This window comes from Larus michahellis, chromosome 6, assembly GCF_964199755.1.
Source record: "Larus michahellis chromosome 6, bLarMic1.1, whole genome shotgun sequence".
NCBI classification, from domain to species: Eukaryota; Metazoa; Chordata; class Aves; order Charadriiformes; family Laridae; genus Larus; species Larus michahellis.
In genome coordinates, this window is record NC_133901.1 from 56,669,266 (window position 1) to 56,684,328 (window position 15,063).

Here is a 15,063-nt window from a genome sequence, read left to right on the forward strand (position 1 = left end):
ACTAATATCTCAGTTTAGTTCTGTATGTATGCTTATAAATGGTTCCAGCTGAGTGGCAACAGATGGGGAGATTTTGTAGTCTTTTCCATCATTTATCACAAAATTGCACGCTGAACAGAACTGAGCTGGGATAGAGACTGTACAGTCTAATTTCACTGCAAATTAAACATACATTTTGAATGACTATTTTTCTTTATTTCAGTTTGTCTTTTATATGACTGTAAAAGATGTGAACATATCCAGGAAACACCTCTGGAGGAAGGGGTGAGTTCTCTAAAATTCAGCACCCAGCCAATCTTAAATAGCCCACATCCTTTGAACCGTGAAGTTCATTGCTACAGGGGTTCGGGTCTTTGAGCAATGCAAAAAACCTGCAATCAGTGGATGTAAAAAGTAAAGTCTCAACATGAAAATTTTCTTTTGACTATATGGTAGGTACTGGTTTTGTGTACTACTTTAGGCTCAAGAGCAGTGCTTATAGTAAAACAATACCTGTTTCAGTTTTTGTAATTAATGCAACATCAAGCATAAAGATAACAAAAGATACTACAAAAGATACTTCTTTCTCTCACTAGAAAACATACTCTGACAGTTTATACATTGTCCATCTCAGACAAATACAAATTCACCATAGGAATAGGTCAGGGACTAGAAGCATTCATGCAGCATTGATGGTGAAAATATTCATGAAAATATGCCATGTCATGATCTTTTCTATAGCTTCTCTGGATCTAATGCACATCTATATTGATAATTTTGACATAAGAGGTAATGGAGACTGCCTCCATCTTGCTAATTACAGTTTGCAGTATCAGACCCATGCCAGTGGGTAATTCAACATTTGAATAAGTTGTGCAAAACTCTTCATACCCTTGTCATGAGAAAACAAAAGATTGTGCAACACACAACTCAAATTAGGGTAGACATGCAACAGATCATTCATCTTTAAGGGCACACTTTAAAATTTACAACAAAGATTGTGGCAAAGAACAAAAAACATGAAGACCCTATGGTGACAGATGCATAGCAAGATTATAAGATTTAAATATAAATATTTAAACATATAAAAAGTTCATAATATTTAAATATAAACAAAATTATCTCTTCCTCAAAGTTAATTGCAGTGTCAATGCAAATTAGAATTACAGTACAGGTTCTGGGGCTCAGACATCCAGCTTCTTGTGTACAAATAGTTTTGTTTACAAATGTTAATTACCAAAAACAAATGAACCTCTCCTTCTAGTCTGTTTTTTATTCTTACTAATCTCTTGCTCTTCTAATTTATAGGGACCCTCAAGCTATCCGAAATTTGTTCTATTTTTTTCATTGTTTTAACTAAGTTCACCTTAATGACAGCAAAAGGAATAGCAAAAACTTTATTTTAAGCAAACAAACCTAGGAGTCTGCTGAGCTGGCAGATCTTCCTGAGCTCTCACAGCTTTAATTTTAACATTGAAAGGCTAATCAAGTTCCACCTTGAAACTCTGTGAAATCTTACTTCCTGCTGCTAGATTCAGGGCTGCTAATTACAAACTGGTTTTTGTAGGGGGAAGGGAAGAATATCTGCATAGAGCCTTCTGACCTAAACTTAGTGGAATGCATTTCTGCTATTCTAAATCCACTCAAAGGCTTACTTTGCTGCACTTTAATTTTTGTTAAGATCGTTAACGTTCATATGAAAGCAAGTTCATTACCTGAATTCAGCTCTTCTCAACAAGTTCAGCTTGGATCATGGAATTTACGTAAATCAGACCTCTAACAACAGAAGTATTTAAAAAAATAATAGCTTAATTTTCTGAAGACCCTACAGTAAATAGGAAAACTTTGTATGCTGCAACATTAATGTAAAGCATGTTTAAGGAACAAAATCCAAATAAACTGTCTTTTGAGTCACAAATATTGCAATATTTGAATGCAACAGCTACTCAGATGGTCTAAATAAATTGATTCCTCAATATGCCAGGAAGCACATGTTCTTTGACTTTCATGTCCATAATGATCTTTAAACATGGACATAAAACACAAAAGACCTATCTGGTTTGATCATTAAATTTTCAGAATGAGAACAACTAAAATGATGAATGTAATTATAAACAGTTCTTGCATCCTCCCACTAAATTTATTCAAGCAAAGAACAACAGCAGAAGTATCCGAAATTTAATTTAATGTCAGTAGGACATTTTCCAGCAGAACTACTTAGTGTATTTCTGACTTCTGTTAAGAAAGAGGGGGAAAAAAATAAAATAAATCAGTAGATCTCTCAGCTCTCTTTATGTTGTTAACAGAAAACACAGTGGAAACCCCAGAACTTGTTTTTGTTGATTCTAGGTTTACTCGGAACTGAATCTCAGCCCTGTCTTGCTTGGTTGTTGCAACAGCTCTTATCTGCTCCTGGTGCAGTCGTTGGAAGCAGCAAAAGAGCCATTCTCTTAAGTTCAATGGCTGATTTTACTACCTGTACTCACGCTGATTAATTCCTTTCGAATTGCTGCTTGTGGAAGAAAGCACTATTCAGATACAAGCAAGGGAGAGAGAAGCTGAGTCTTACCTAATCTTTACTGCTATTAGTGTATATATGAAAAGGGTAGTGGTAATTATTTCATCCCTCACACACCCAAAGATACTGTGCATAGCACCTGAAATCTGGGAAGAAAGGGTGCTATGTCAGTGTTAATTCATTGTGAATAATAGAAAAAGTGAGATGTTGCCTGTGGCTGAGCACACAGAGGATTTATTCTGTCGGAGACTGGAAATGAAGACATGAAATTCCAAGCACGAACACAGGCTGGGTGGAGAATGGACTGAGAACATGCAGGCCTGAGAAGGACTTGGCGGTGTTGGTGGATGAGAAGCTCAACATGAGCCAGCAATGCGCGCTTGCAGTCCAGAAAGCCAACCATATCCCCAAGCTACATCAAAAAAGTCATGGCCAGCAGGTCGAGGAAGGTGATTCTCCCCCATGACTAGTGAGACCCCACCTGGTGGACTGCATCCAGCTCTGGGCTCTGGGTCCCCCAACATAAGAGGGACACGGAACAAGTCCAGAGGAGGGCCACGAAGATAATCAGAGGGCTGGAGCACCTCTCCTATGAAGACAGGTTGCTCAGCTAGGAGAAGAATCTGAGGAGACCTTATAGCAACCTTCCAGCACCTAAAGGGGGCCTACAAGAAAGCTGGAGAGGGACTTTTTACAAGGGCTTGTAGTGATAGGACAAGGGGTAACAGTTCTAAACTGAAAGAGGGTAGATTCAGATTAGATGCAAGGAAGAAATTCTTCACTATGGGGGTGGTGAGACACTGGAACAGGTTGCCCAGAGAAGTTGTGGATGTGCCATGCCTGCGAGTGTTCAAGGCCAGGTTGGACAGAGCTTTGAGCAACCTGGCCTAGTGGAAGGTGTCCCTGACCATAGCAGGGGGGTTGGAACTCGATGGTCTGTAAGGTCTCTTCCAACCCACACCATTCTAGGATTCTATGAAATGAAGCATTTGCTTTAAAAATCCTCTAGTTTGTAACAACAATTAAAAGTTGTTACAAACTAGGATGTTGATTTAGGTTCAGTATCTCCTCGGCTGCCTCAGAACAGCTAAAATAATCGAGAATTTTTTTTCCTTTCCAAATAAAGATGGAGCTTTTCCTTTTTTTTGTACAGGTGATACCATCTCTTCTCACTGGAAGAAAAATTAGTGTAGTGGATAAAGCAGGGAAGATAAGGAAAGCCTTTTGGGAGTTCTTTAAGTGAGAACAAGAGAAGAGCACAAGAAACCAAAGAAAATTAGAAGAGACATCCAGAATGTGCATGGGATGATAGCATTTAACATACTGAAAGCTGGAAACAAGTAAATGAAGTAAGTATGGCAAATTTATGTTCCAATAGCTATTACACTATTTCATATATCCTACTTTAGGATGTCATCTGCTATTCAGCTTATTGCCTTTGTGTGGCAGCGTGCCTTCTCTGACCTTGTTTCATTCCACATTCGGAAACCTGTTTTATCCAGTTGGGCTGTTAAAATTTCCAAGGATGAAGCTGCACAATCTCACAATGCTTGACAGTCCTCATGGTCAAAAGTTCTTCCTTATATCAAGTCAGAACCTCTCTTCTTTCAACTCATGTCCATTGTCTCCCATCCACTGTATGGATCACTGTAAAGGGCCTAGGTCACCTTGGTAACCTTCTATTGGGAAGCCACTGTTAGGTCCCCATAAAGCCTTATCTTCTCAAAAGCAAAGAAGCTGAGTCCCCTCAGCTTGTCCTCATAGGGAATGAGCTACAACCCTTTTTTGACCATCTTCGTGGCCATCCACTGAACTTGCTCCAGTTTATGTCTTTCCAGTACTGAGGGACCAAAACTGGATGCAATATTCTAGATGTGGTCTACTGAATAGAGGGGGATAATCACTTCCTTTGGGGTACTGGCTATGTTTCTGCACCTACTTGCAACCAGTGGTTGTTGTAACCTAAGGGAACTCTGCTAAGAAGTTGTAGCCAAATTATTTCTCTTTTTTCTAGTGTCACAAAGGACCTATACAGTGTGTTTGTGATAGATTATTTTCCTTTTCCAGTGGCTATATGGCATACTTGTGACATGGCACAGTTATTGATTAATAAATACACAGAAAACTAGAGTTGCTTTTATATCAGCTAATGACTTAAATTACTATCTTGATTTCACAATTGCTGTATTTGTTTCCTCCATGCCATCAAATTTTTTTCTACAATTGTCTTGTTTTAAACTTACTCAAATCCTACAAATGGACACTATTTTAGATGTTTCAATTTACATATTATCCAGTATGCTCTGTTGCTGTTCTGCAACAGCATCTGCCTCCTGCTTATAACAGTTTATACTCACTGGTTCATTTCCTGTCTTCTAGGCTCTGAGTCTTACTACATCAGAAACAGTCACTTTGGATATTGGACACTGGACACCTAACTTCCTGGCTGGTTACTTTTTTTTTTTTTTTAAACAAAACAAAACACCATCCAGATAAAACAATTTGAAGATTCTAACAGGATCCTCAAAGCCCTAGAACGCATTGCAAATGGCCTTTTGTAGTATCTTATATCTTGTTAACAGACCTATGAAAGAACATAATTTATATCTGACCTGGATTTGGACACAGCAGAATGTCATGCCTAACATTTATATCTATATTCAATATTAAGAGATTAAATTCAAAATAAAACCCTGAGATGCTTTAGGTGGCTATTTCATTTCACTTGGCGATGACTGCCATCTAGTGATATAATTTACAATCTTCAAAACTTCCCATTTAGAAATTACATTGCATCAGATGTGGAAAAGTACACAACATATTCTAAAATCTATGCTTCATTTACTTGCTAATGTAACGCCCCATGCTGGTATGCAATTATGTATATATTCAGTTTTGGAAGTTAATATTTTTTCTGTCTTCCCTATAAGCACACATTTGAAGACCCAGATACTTGCCTAAGAAGAAAACTGTTCAGAACCATAGCAGTAGTTTATAATGTATTCGGCTCCTCTTCTGGCAAATTTCCCTTTAACAGGGCATATTATTTATGACTGCAGTGGTTTCTAGGAAATTATTCGTAACAATTTATATTAATATAAATTATGAAAATAATTATGGTCAAGTAAAGGGAGCTAATCTCTTCCTCTTTTCAGTGAACAGAAAGTGTCACAAAAAGTTGCTTTAAGCATAAACACTTACCAAATCTCCTACTTACCTAATATGAGACCATGAAGTAAGAAAACACTTAAGAGTGAAATCTGACTCCTACGATATTACTGGAGGCTGAAGTTCAAAGAACAATAAGGCACAAAACCTTAATCATGAAGATAGATGGCCTATTGAAACATTTGTAATTTATCTGTGATTTGATGTCTTTCAATCAAGATTAGTCTTTCTAAAGAATTTGCTAGAGCTGAAACTGACAATTTAATTCATATGAAAAGACGTCTGGTTTTACTTCCTAAGTAGCAAATTACTTAGCAATTACTGTAGCTATGTGCATATAATTATTATTTTTTTTAAGTCAGATTATCTCATTTCCCAGCATGGTCATTCAATTCATAGTGCTCCTGAGTTTAAATCAAGTTTATGCATCGAACATAAAGAGATACAAACCAAATAAAACAAGTCAAATATCTAAGAATCTCAGATTTGACATAATCACATCAACTACATTCAAACTTGTTGAACTGCACATGAAAAGCCTTCCCACACAATTCTACCAGCTCCAAAATCCCAGACAGTTTCATTCTTAAATTTTCAGCTTTGTGGTCCTAGATAAACCTCATTGTAACGAAACAATCAGGCAAATGCACCTCTGATAATATTAACTATGCAAATTGGAAAGAAGAAAATGCAAGTCAGACATCATATTCTGTACAGTGGATTTCCATTCTTCCAGGAATCTCTTCAGATTTGGATACTATTAATAAATATGCATTCTACCATATTACAGTCAGACATTCAAAATATATATTTCCAACCACTAGGGTAAACTGGAAGAAAATGCTGCTTCTGAAATCAGAGAAGTTTTGGCATTGCTAATTAAATACACAGATTATGCTGTTGGGCACATCTATGACTTCTTGCATTCACTGGATCACTGTCAAAATAGCTAAATTGATGGACCACTAGCAGTTCTAAATTAAGCTATTTTGTGAGTTAAACATCATATCTAAAGCAAGAGATGACTTCAAGTGATAGAAAGGTGTGCATTTTTAATTATCTTTTTAAGAAGCCATCTGCTAGTATCAGCAGTCAAAGCAAGGATAGAAAGTGGAAATCATGCTCATACTGAGAATTTTTATTGTCAAATTCTGTAACTTGCTAGACCTAGCAAAGGGGATCAGACATGGGCTTTCAAACCAGTGTGTTACCCAGAACTGGTCCAGGAAAAGGGAACATTCAGTATTTAACTTTGATATGAAATAAAGATAATACCTAAGAAATATTTTTTATGAAAACAACTGTAGGGCTGTTGTGAAAAATGACAGCATGGGATTAAGTTAGGCATTAGGTCTCGAATTGATCTCCTAGTTCATCACTACCAAAAGGGGGGGATCTTGTTCCTCCTACTTCTGACTATATACACTGTTCTTTCTCCTTTCACATTCCACTTGCTCTGGCTCTCCCACACATCATACCCTGCATTGAGTCAATTGAAATTGTTGAACCAGAAGAAAACTAACCTGACAAAGAAAGGAGAGTGAATAGTTTGTCTATGATTTAAAGACTTGAATCAATTTATCACACAATCAGTTAAGCCCTAGAGCTGGTGTGAGGGAAAAGGTGGGATCATACAGCTGGGAATCAAACTTTCCTGTTCTCGCAAGAGTAAACTGTTAGATTACATTGGTCATGAAGTACAACTTTATCCTCAAACTGTGCTTCCAAATCATGCTTATTGCTGAGATTTAGTTCTACTTTCAAGCCATCTATACAGTCTTGCTCCCTCTTACGCCCCAGAACAGGTGCTTGTCCAAACAGCATACTGTCATGATCAAAAGACATTCATTTTTTGTCACTATCATACTTTACTGGGTTAGTGTGCTTAAGAAAAAAAAAAAAAGAAAAAAAAAAGAAAAAAAATCAAGTCAAACAGGTTGGAACTGACATAGTAAAGGAGCAGGAATCTTGACTCAAGGCACTTAGAGAAGCCAGGCTAGTCCACAGAAATCATACCATCTTAGTTTGATGCTAAATTACAGTCTCCCTCTTTTCCCCCCTGAAAAGTAACAAAAAATATTTTCCATACAGTATTCTCACTTTTCATTCCGTTTCTCTTTCATCAATGTTTTGGACTACATTGATCTTTCTTTAATTAAGCACATGTCAATGATAACAGAACAGGGCCACTGGAAGACAGAACTGGGGCATCATTTGGTAGAAGGACAACTAGAAGGGAAGTGGGGAAGTACTAGGCCAGTATTTAGCCCACCCTCCTCCTATCTTTACTGCAACTGGGAAGTTATCTGAGGTTTACAGTTTTGATTTCTCAATAGCAGACTTCAGTAGCATATAAAATTATTTCATTCCAATGATAATTGAAGAAACTGAGCTGAAAAAGATTACCATATTGTGATTAATTGAAAAAACAAGGGTGAGCTAAATGTCAATTTTCAAAACAGTAGTATCTTAATAAACCCATTCATTATTTGCTTTTTTTCATTTTGCTAAATGTAATACTTGGGAAAACTTTTGAGCTGGCAACATTAAAGATGCAGTTTGACTGTTCAGCTACAAAGTTCAGGACATGCAGCAATCAACTATTGAACTAGCCCACCAAAAACATCAGCTCTGCAGTGACTATATCCTAGGTCAATCCACAATTCACTGTCCTTCAAACCCTTACAAGTTCTCACTGGTCTGTTGAAAATGATTAGGCTAACTCAGATGTGATCTTTGGGGTGGAACAATCTCAAGATACACTTCTTTTCTCCTACAGATAGAGCTCAGTGTTACAGCCCTATCACATAAAATGGTTCAATTAACACCACCCCCACAAAAATAACTTTCAGGTAGAGCAGATGTAAGGAGGTCTTTAGGTGCAGCTTCCTGCTCAAAGCAGGGTCAGCTTTGAGATCAGGTGAAATTCCTTGGGGCTTTATCCATTTAGGTATTGAAAACCTCCAGAGACTGCCCAGCTTCTCTGGGCAGCCTGCTCCAATGTTAATGCAAACAGCATGACTAAACTATTTCCTTTGTACAGTCAGGCACTATTGGGCAGTAACAACACTAAAAGACTGTGCTGAATTTTGGTGCAGAAAAGATCCTAAAGTCTGATTTCTGGCAAAAGCAAAAAATTAAATAAATTGCACAGTTCATATGCATTCAGCAGAGCAACATCTTCCTCTCTTACGATGGCCATGGGGGATACAAAAGGGATACACTCCCTTTTAAATACTCTTCAAAATACTGATCGCTACTTTGCCTTTATTCCTCAGAGCCACATTACCCGAAAAGCTTTCTTTTTTTTCCTGCTTACCTTTCCCCATCCCCTGCCCGCCCCCCCCGCCCTGCCCCTTCTTGATGAGACACGAACTGAGAAATTCTGGACAGCTGCTAGCTCAGGTAACATGCATAAGGCAGTTCTCTCTTAAAATTCAGATGACTGTACCTCTAAATAAAACAAGGCTGAAAAGAGCAAGTCTTAATTATTTCATTCACCAATATCATCTGGCAGACTGTATCTGAAAAAAAATTGTAAAATGAACTGGTAGGATCAAAATTGGTTTGATCTTAGAACACTCAAATGAATGATGAAATAGCTACCTTTGTATTTAATTACAGACAAACACTCCTCAATACCAGAAACAAGATTAAGGCCCAAACAAAAATCAAGAGCAAGGCAGTCAGAGAATACTCAATCTCTATTTAAATAATTTCCCACTTATATAACTGTTTAAGAAGAATGAATCATGACTATACATTATCACCTTCCATAATTGTCCTTTCACTCTTTTGGGCACTAGTTGAAAGAAATTGATATTTAGAATTTATTCCTTAATCTTTTCTGAATTCATAATTTCATTTTTATTCAAAAATACATTACATGAAACAATTGCCAGAAATAGATGGAACTTTTAATTATTTGAATAGTATTAAATACTGAAATCCTTGTACTTTCAATGAAAAGCAGTATACTGTGAAAAGAGAAAAAAACACAAAACATTTTGTACTGAAAAGTTTGGCACTAAATATTGGTACTGGTTTGCATTTTTAACTTTGCAGCTATCAGTGACCAACTGGAATGCATCTTATTTTTGCTCGAACTCAGCTGCAGGGGAGCTGTTTGGGCTTCAGTTATCACAGAGTGATACAAACTGTCTTTACAGGGCGAAAATACTAGGTAATAGAGAATTATCTAATTCCTAAGGAATAGCCTAACAAGAAGCCAAAAAAAGAGAAATGCAAATCAAGATCTTAAATAAGTTGACTAATCAGGGGGATGGGGTGGAATTTACCAAGAAAAATAAGGGTACCACCTTTTGATGTTTCAGTTAAAATTAGGTAACCTTTTGAAAGGCAAACTATGGTAAAACAAAATTACTAGGTTCAACAGCAGAGGTGACTGAGGGAACTTAATAGCCTGCTAAATTATCACCTCATATTAAACCTTCTAAGGCTTCTTGTCACCTTGAGTTCCACGAGTTTCAGCTCATTTGCAATGTTTTGCATCTAAACAAAATCATACTTTATACATTTCAGAGCACCTTCTAGTGTAATTATAACAGAGGAGAAGGAATCAAAACAGAATTAAGCCACATCCTAACTCAGGGAGAAAAGCAGAATAATCCCAAGAAGGTTTTCATTTCTAAGGCTTAACATCTTCAGAGTTCATTCATTTTAAGATGTAAGAAGATACATGTAAGAAGATACAAATCTTTTCACTACATTGTCTGATAATATGCATTTTCTGGCTATAAATTGGAACATTAAAAAGTTAATATTCTCATTCAAAAGACCAATTTTTAGACAGTAATTATGGTCATTTTTATGTAGTCCTGCATTTCACCTGTGTATTTCTGAGTCTGGTTTTAGAAGTATTTTGCAATAGTTTGGGAGCAAGGGCATAACATAAATGGATTTTGAGATTATTAATAGATTCCTTATGAGAATGTTTTCTATCTAAGAAGTCCTTTCTACAAACAAGGAAAACACCACAAAAAAATGTTAGTGTTATCAAAGCTATGGTTTGTATACCTTTTGACAAGCTTCAAATCCTTATTTTTATTGAAATATTTTTAAAGATGAAAAAGGAATTGAATTTTCTGTGAATAAAGCTTTTCAAAATAAATTCAGTGAAAACTTCGGTAAAAAAAAGTAAGGAAGATATAAAATATTGAAAGATATTTAAACCCTGCACAGTGAAAATGACAAGGAAAAGATTTTTAATATTCACTCTGGCTTAATTTTTTAGTCAAGATAGTGTTAGAAGTTTTTCTGATGTGTTTATGACACACACAGATCACCCAACATAATTCAGAACTTGGCATAAAGAGTTAAGATTTGAAATAAATTTAAAGAGTGGATGCTTACTGCACAAAAAGGAAATATTTTTATTTTTTGCTGTTTATCAGTCTCCCTCCAAAAAAAAGTTGGTGCAGATGGTACAGAAGCTGCTTAGAGATATTCTCAACCACAGATACTGCCAGATGTGGATTACATTTGTTCACAAACTGAAATAGTTTGCTTGTTTTCTTTCTCTGTTTTAGGAGCTCACAAGTCTGCTATGAAGGGGGGAAAAGCCTGTAACAATTCAAATAATGATAGAAGAACAGACCATTGTGCAACCCTGCACTGGATGAATCTTTTGGGACAGATGAGCCATTACCTAGTACTACTTATGGGAATCCCTCAAAGCAAAATCAAAAACTGTCTGCCTGTATAACTACAGAAGTGTCAGGAGACCCTTAAGTTCAGGAACATGAAAGACAATAAAAACAGATCTGAACAAATCCTTGTGGACATCTGTAGTGAAATCCTGGCTTAATTACATCTATCAGAAAAATATATTTTTTACTTCAATAGAGCCATAACTTTTTGCTGATGTCCATCCATTTCTATCTGTCCTTGGTATATAACAACTTTCTTTCATATAACATGTGAAATTTACACACGTGAAGCCAGCTTTCTGTCTTGTCAAAGGAAAGATCATCATATTACTCTCTCAATAAAAGTGAAGAAAGCATTTAAATGGGAATATAATTTTCTCTGATTCTTCAGCAAGGCAAGACTAAACCTTGAAAACCTAAGTAAGTTTTGGACCTTATGCCACTGCAGTTATCACACTGATACAAAAGGACAGAGTATATGTCCAAAAGCTTCAGGAAAATTAAAATCCTTTCAAAATGCATTTATTCTCATTCAATTATTCATGATAATTCTCCTTCTTTAACTTCATATCTCAGTCCCCTTCCTGGCAAAATAAAGTAACTTCTTAGCTAGAAGTTCTCTAATATTCCCCTGGCTAAATATAAGATCCAGTCATTTTCACTTGTTTTTTATGTTCTTTCTACTTGCACACTCTTTACTATGATGTCTTTGTTTCTTTAAGTACTGAAATGCACCAGGAGAAACTTATTTTTCGTCAGAATGGCAAAACTGCCCACCATCATCAAATTGCCAGATACAAGTTTTCAGACTTCAATCTTCAAAGCAGGTTCCAGCTCCCATGCAGTAGAGAAAAATATCACACTGCAATTCATTAAGCATTATTTTAATTAAAGGCTCCCCAAAGAAAGGAAAACAACTATGAACAACATGTTAAATCACACATTTACAAAAAGGACATGTTTTAGCACAATACAATACAGAATTTTCTCTGTATGACTTCTGAAAGCCTATAAACACTTTATACTTTTAATAACTTTAAATTAAACAAAAATATTGACTTCTAAGAATAGTATTGTTCCAGAACAAAATAAAATACATTCAAATTTTTTCTACACACATCGGGTCCTAATAAGCTGAACACAATGTTTAAATGGCTCTGAAACAGCCACAGAATAAACATGATGACACAAAACATGACCCTTAGTCATTCTGCTGAATATCTGCTACAGGGCCAAAGTAGCTCCTACAGCGTTGAACATGAGCCTCTTTTATCATAATGAGTGAGCTTCTGGGTTAAGATTCTCAGAAATTATTACGAATATAAGTCCCTCATTTACACATGTGCCAAACTTCATGCTCAAAAAAAAAAATCAGATCTCATTAAGAAAATTCTGCATTAAGACTATTTCAAAAATGGGACCTCTTAGGGGCAGTTTCAGAGAAGACATTCAAAATCACTAGCACTTCTTAGTACCTTGGCCTTGGTTGTTCATTAATAGGTTTGTTGTTGGTCTCAAAAACATTTACCTCAAATTAAGTTACAGATTGCAACCTTGTAGGATCCTGCTGTCAGCTACATTTACAGTTATGTTATTGATTAATAACATGCTGAAAGAACCCAAATTCAGTATAGTCATACTCAATTTATAATGAAAGAACTCTGTATGGTAAGAAAGGCTGAAAATTTAATGATATTTTTCTTAAACTTTTTTATGAAGTGTAGATTTCAACTGTTATTAAATTTGTATTTTTCATAAGTTGTTAGCAATGATCCTGGAATTTTGCATTCTAAGCCAAACCAGGGAGCACGGGGGAGATACCCCCCCCCCAAAAAAAAAAACCCTGAAATACAAAAGAAAGCAGATAGCAGCTATATTTCTAAATATACAAAAACAGACTTTACTTTTCAATAGCAAAGAACTGTTATTTCAGCAGTCTCAAAAAACCACACCTGAAGGATGCTGTTCCATGAGTTTGAAATGTCCTAAATATACATATCATTATCCCGTAACCACACTTAAACTAAGATCTGAAAACATATAATGAAGGCACCAAAATTATACCCTAGGACCATTTCTGAAGGAACAAAACTTTAAAAAAGAAAAAGGTGTTCTTAAAAAAATAGACTATAAGACTATTTATCACAACCACCAAATATTAACAAGAAGTCTACAGCAAATATGTTCAAGTTAATGTGCCCTACTGACAGAAACATTATATTAACAAAATCCCATGTCCTGAACTATAATTTCTAATCATAGCATATGGAATGCATAGTTGATAGGTTTTCAGCAGGTTGCTACAAGTAGAAAAAAGATCCTTAAATATACCAAACAAGTCTGAATTTATTCTTACTCCACTTTATTATTTAATCTTGCAGGCTATCAGGAATTGAGCCTGAGGCAGGATCAAGAATTTTAAGTCTGAGTAAGACTGGAGTTTTATATTCTTGACATGTTCAAATCAGATACCTGGATGAAACTTTGCTTTCAAGAAGAGGGGTGAACAATATAATAATTTAACAAATCCTTCGATCAGGCTACAGAAAATCAGAAGATACTGTATTTGCACTCAGAAAATTAGCAAAAATAGATCTGCTGTAACATTACTTTAAACCCACGGTAAATAAAAATGCAACTGCCCATAATCAGTTAAGAACTGTTGACCTCTTCATATCCATAACTTTCACATTGTGTCATACTGTTTTCACAAGAATGCTCTCCAAACAGTTTTCAAGGTTAATTTTGCTGTTACTCCCTCTGGCAGGGTAAGAAGATAATTCTGTCTCCTCGCTAATTTCTTTCCCAGCTTGTTTGGTGTCAGTAACTTGTACCAATGTTAAATGAAGTTTTCAACTTTTCTCAAGGCCACGGTTTGAATTTGTCTGTCAGTTATATTTCTAAAGGCAATATTGATACTTCAAAGGATGTAGAAAAAACACAGGGTGCTTCTTGTTAGCAAGATTGCTGAGAATGTTCCATACCTTCAGTGACAACGCTGTAGAGCAAGCTGCTGTATTTTTCCATTTCTATTTCTGAGTAATTAAAATTGAGGAGGATTTGCTTGAACCTGATCAAAAGTATTTGCTCCTGTGGGTGTATAACAGATTGGGGAAAAAAAAACCAAACCTGAAAAAAACAACCCACACACAACTGTTATTCAGTGTCACATATGAAGATATAAATTAACTCTATAAGCCTTGAAGTTTTACTTTTCAGATTGTAACCGTGAAAAAGCATTCCTTTACTCATATTAGTAATTCTACTGAAATAAGACTATTGTAAGTATAAACATCTGCTTTTTTTTTTTTTTAATTTGGGGGTTGCGATTCTTTTCAACGCAGGCAGCTTAGTTGTTGACAAAATTAATAGATTCAGACTTAAACTAATGTATGTTCAGAAATCCCTTTTCTTAATGTACATCTTTCAAGTTTGAACAAGCTCCTAAATACTAAAATATGAGCTTTAGTTCAATGTACAGCACAAAAACTTTTGGGGCTGCTGCTGTGAATCAACATACTTTCAGCCCACAAACGTTAACAAATCTTAACTCATTTACACCAACTGAGTATCTGGTCTACAGGAGGTATATTGATTTGCATTTGAGCCTACAAGGTTGTTCAGATGCAATACCACCATTTCCTAATCACTCAGGAAAATGCTTGAAGAACTCAGAATCTTGTGAGCCCATCCACATATTTACAGGTGAAAGAAATCCTCACATTTTTA

At 35.8% G+C, this 15,063-nt stretch overlaps 1 protein-coding gene across 2 annotated transcripts in view; it reads left to right on the forward strand.

Moving 5' to 3' along the window:
* LOC141745114 (heparan sulfate glucosamine 3-O-sulfotransferase 1-like) overlaps positions 1 to 11,990 on the forward strand; it is a 93,675-nt gene extending 81,685 nt beyond the window's left edge. Inside the window, exons 3-5 of one of the 2 annotated variants that reach the window (XR_012587679.1) lie at positions 3,651 to 3,846; positions 4,877 to 4,946; positions 11,215 to 11,990. The gene's annotated coding sequence lies outside the window, so the exon portion shown is untranslated. The remainder of the gene's footprint in view (positions 1 to 3,650; positions 3,847 to 4,876; positions 4,947 to 11,214) is intronic. The other variant, XR_012587680.1, reaches the window with a different exon arrangement.
* The last annotated feature ends 3,073 nt before the right edge of the window (positions 11,991 to 15,063 follow it).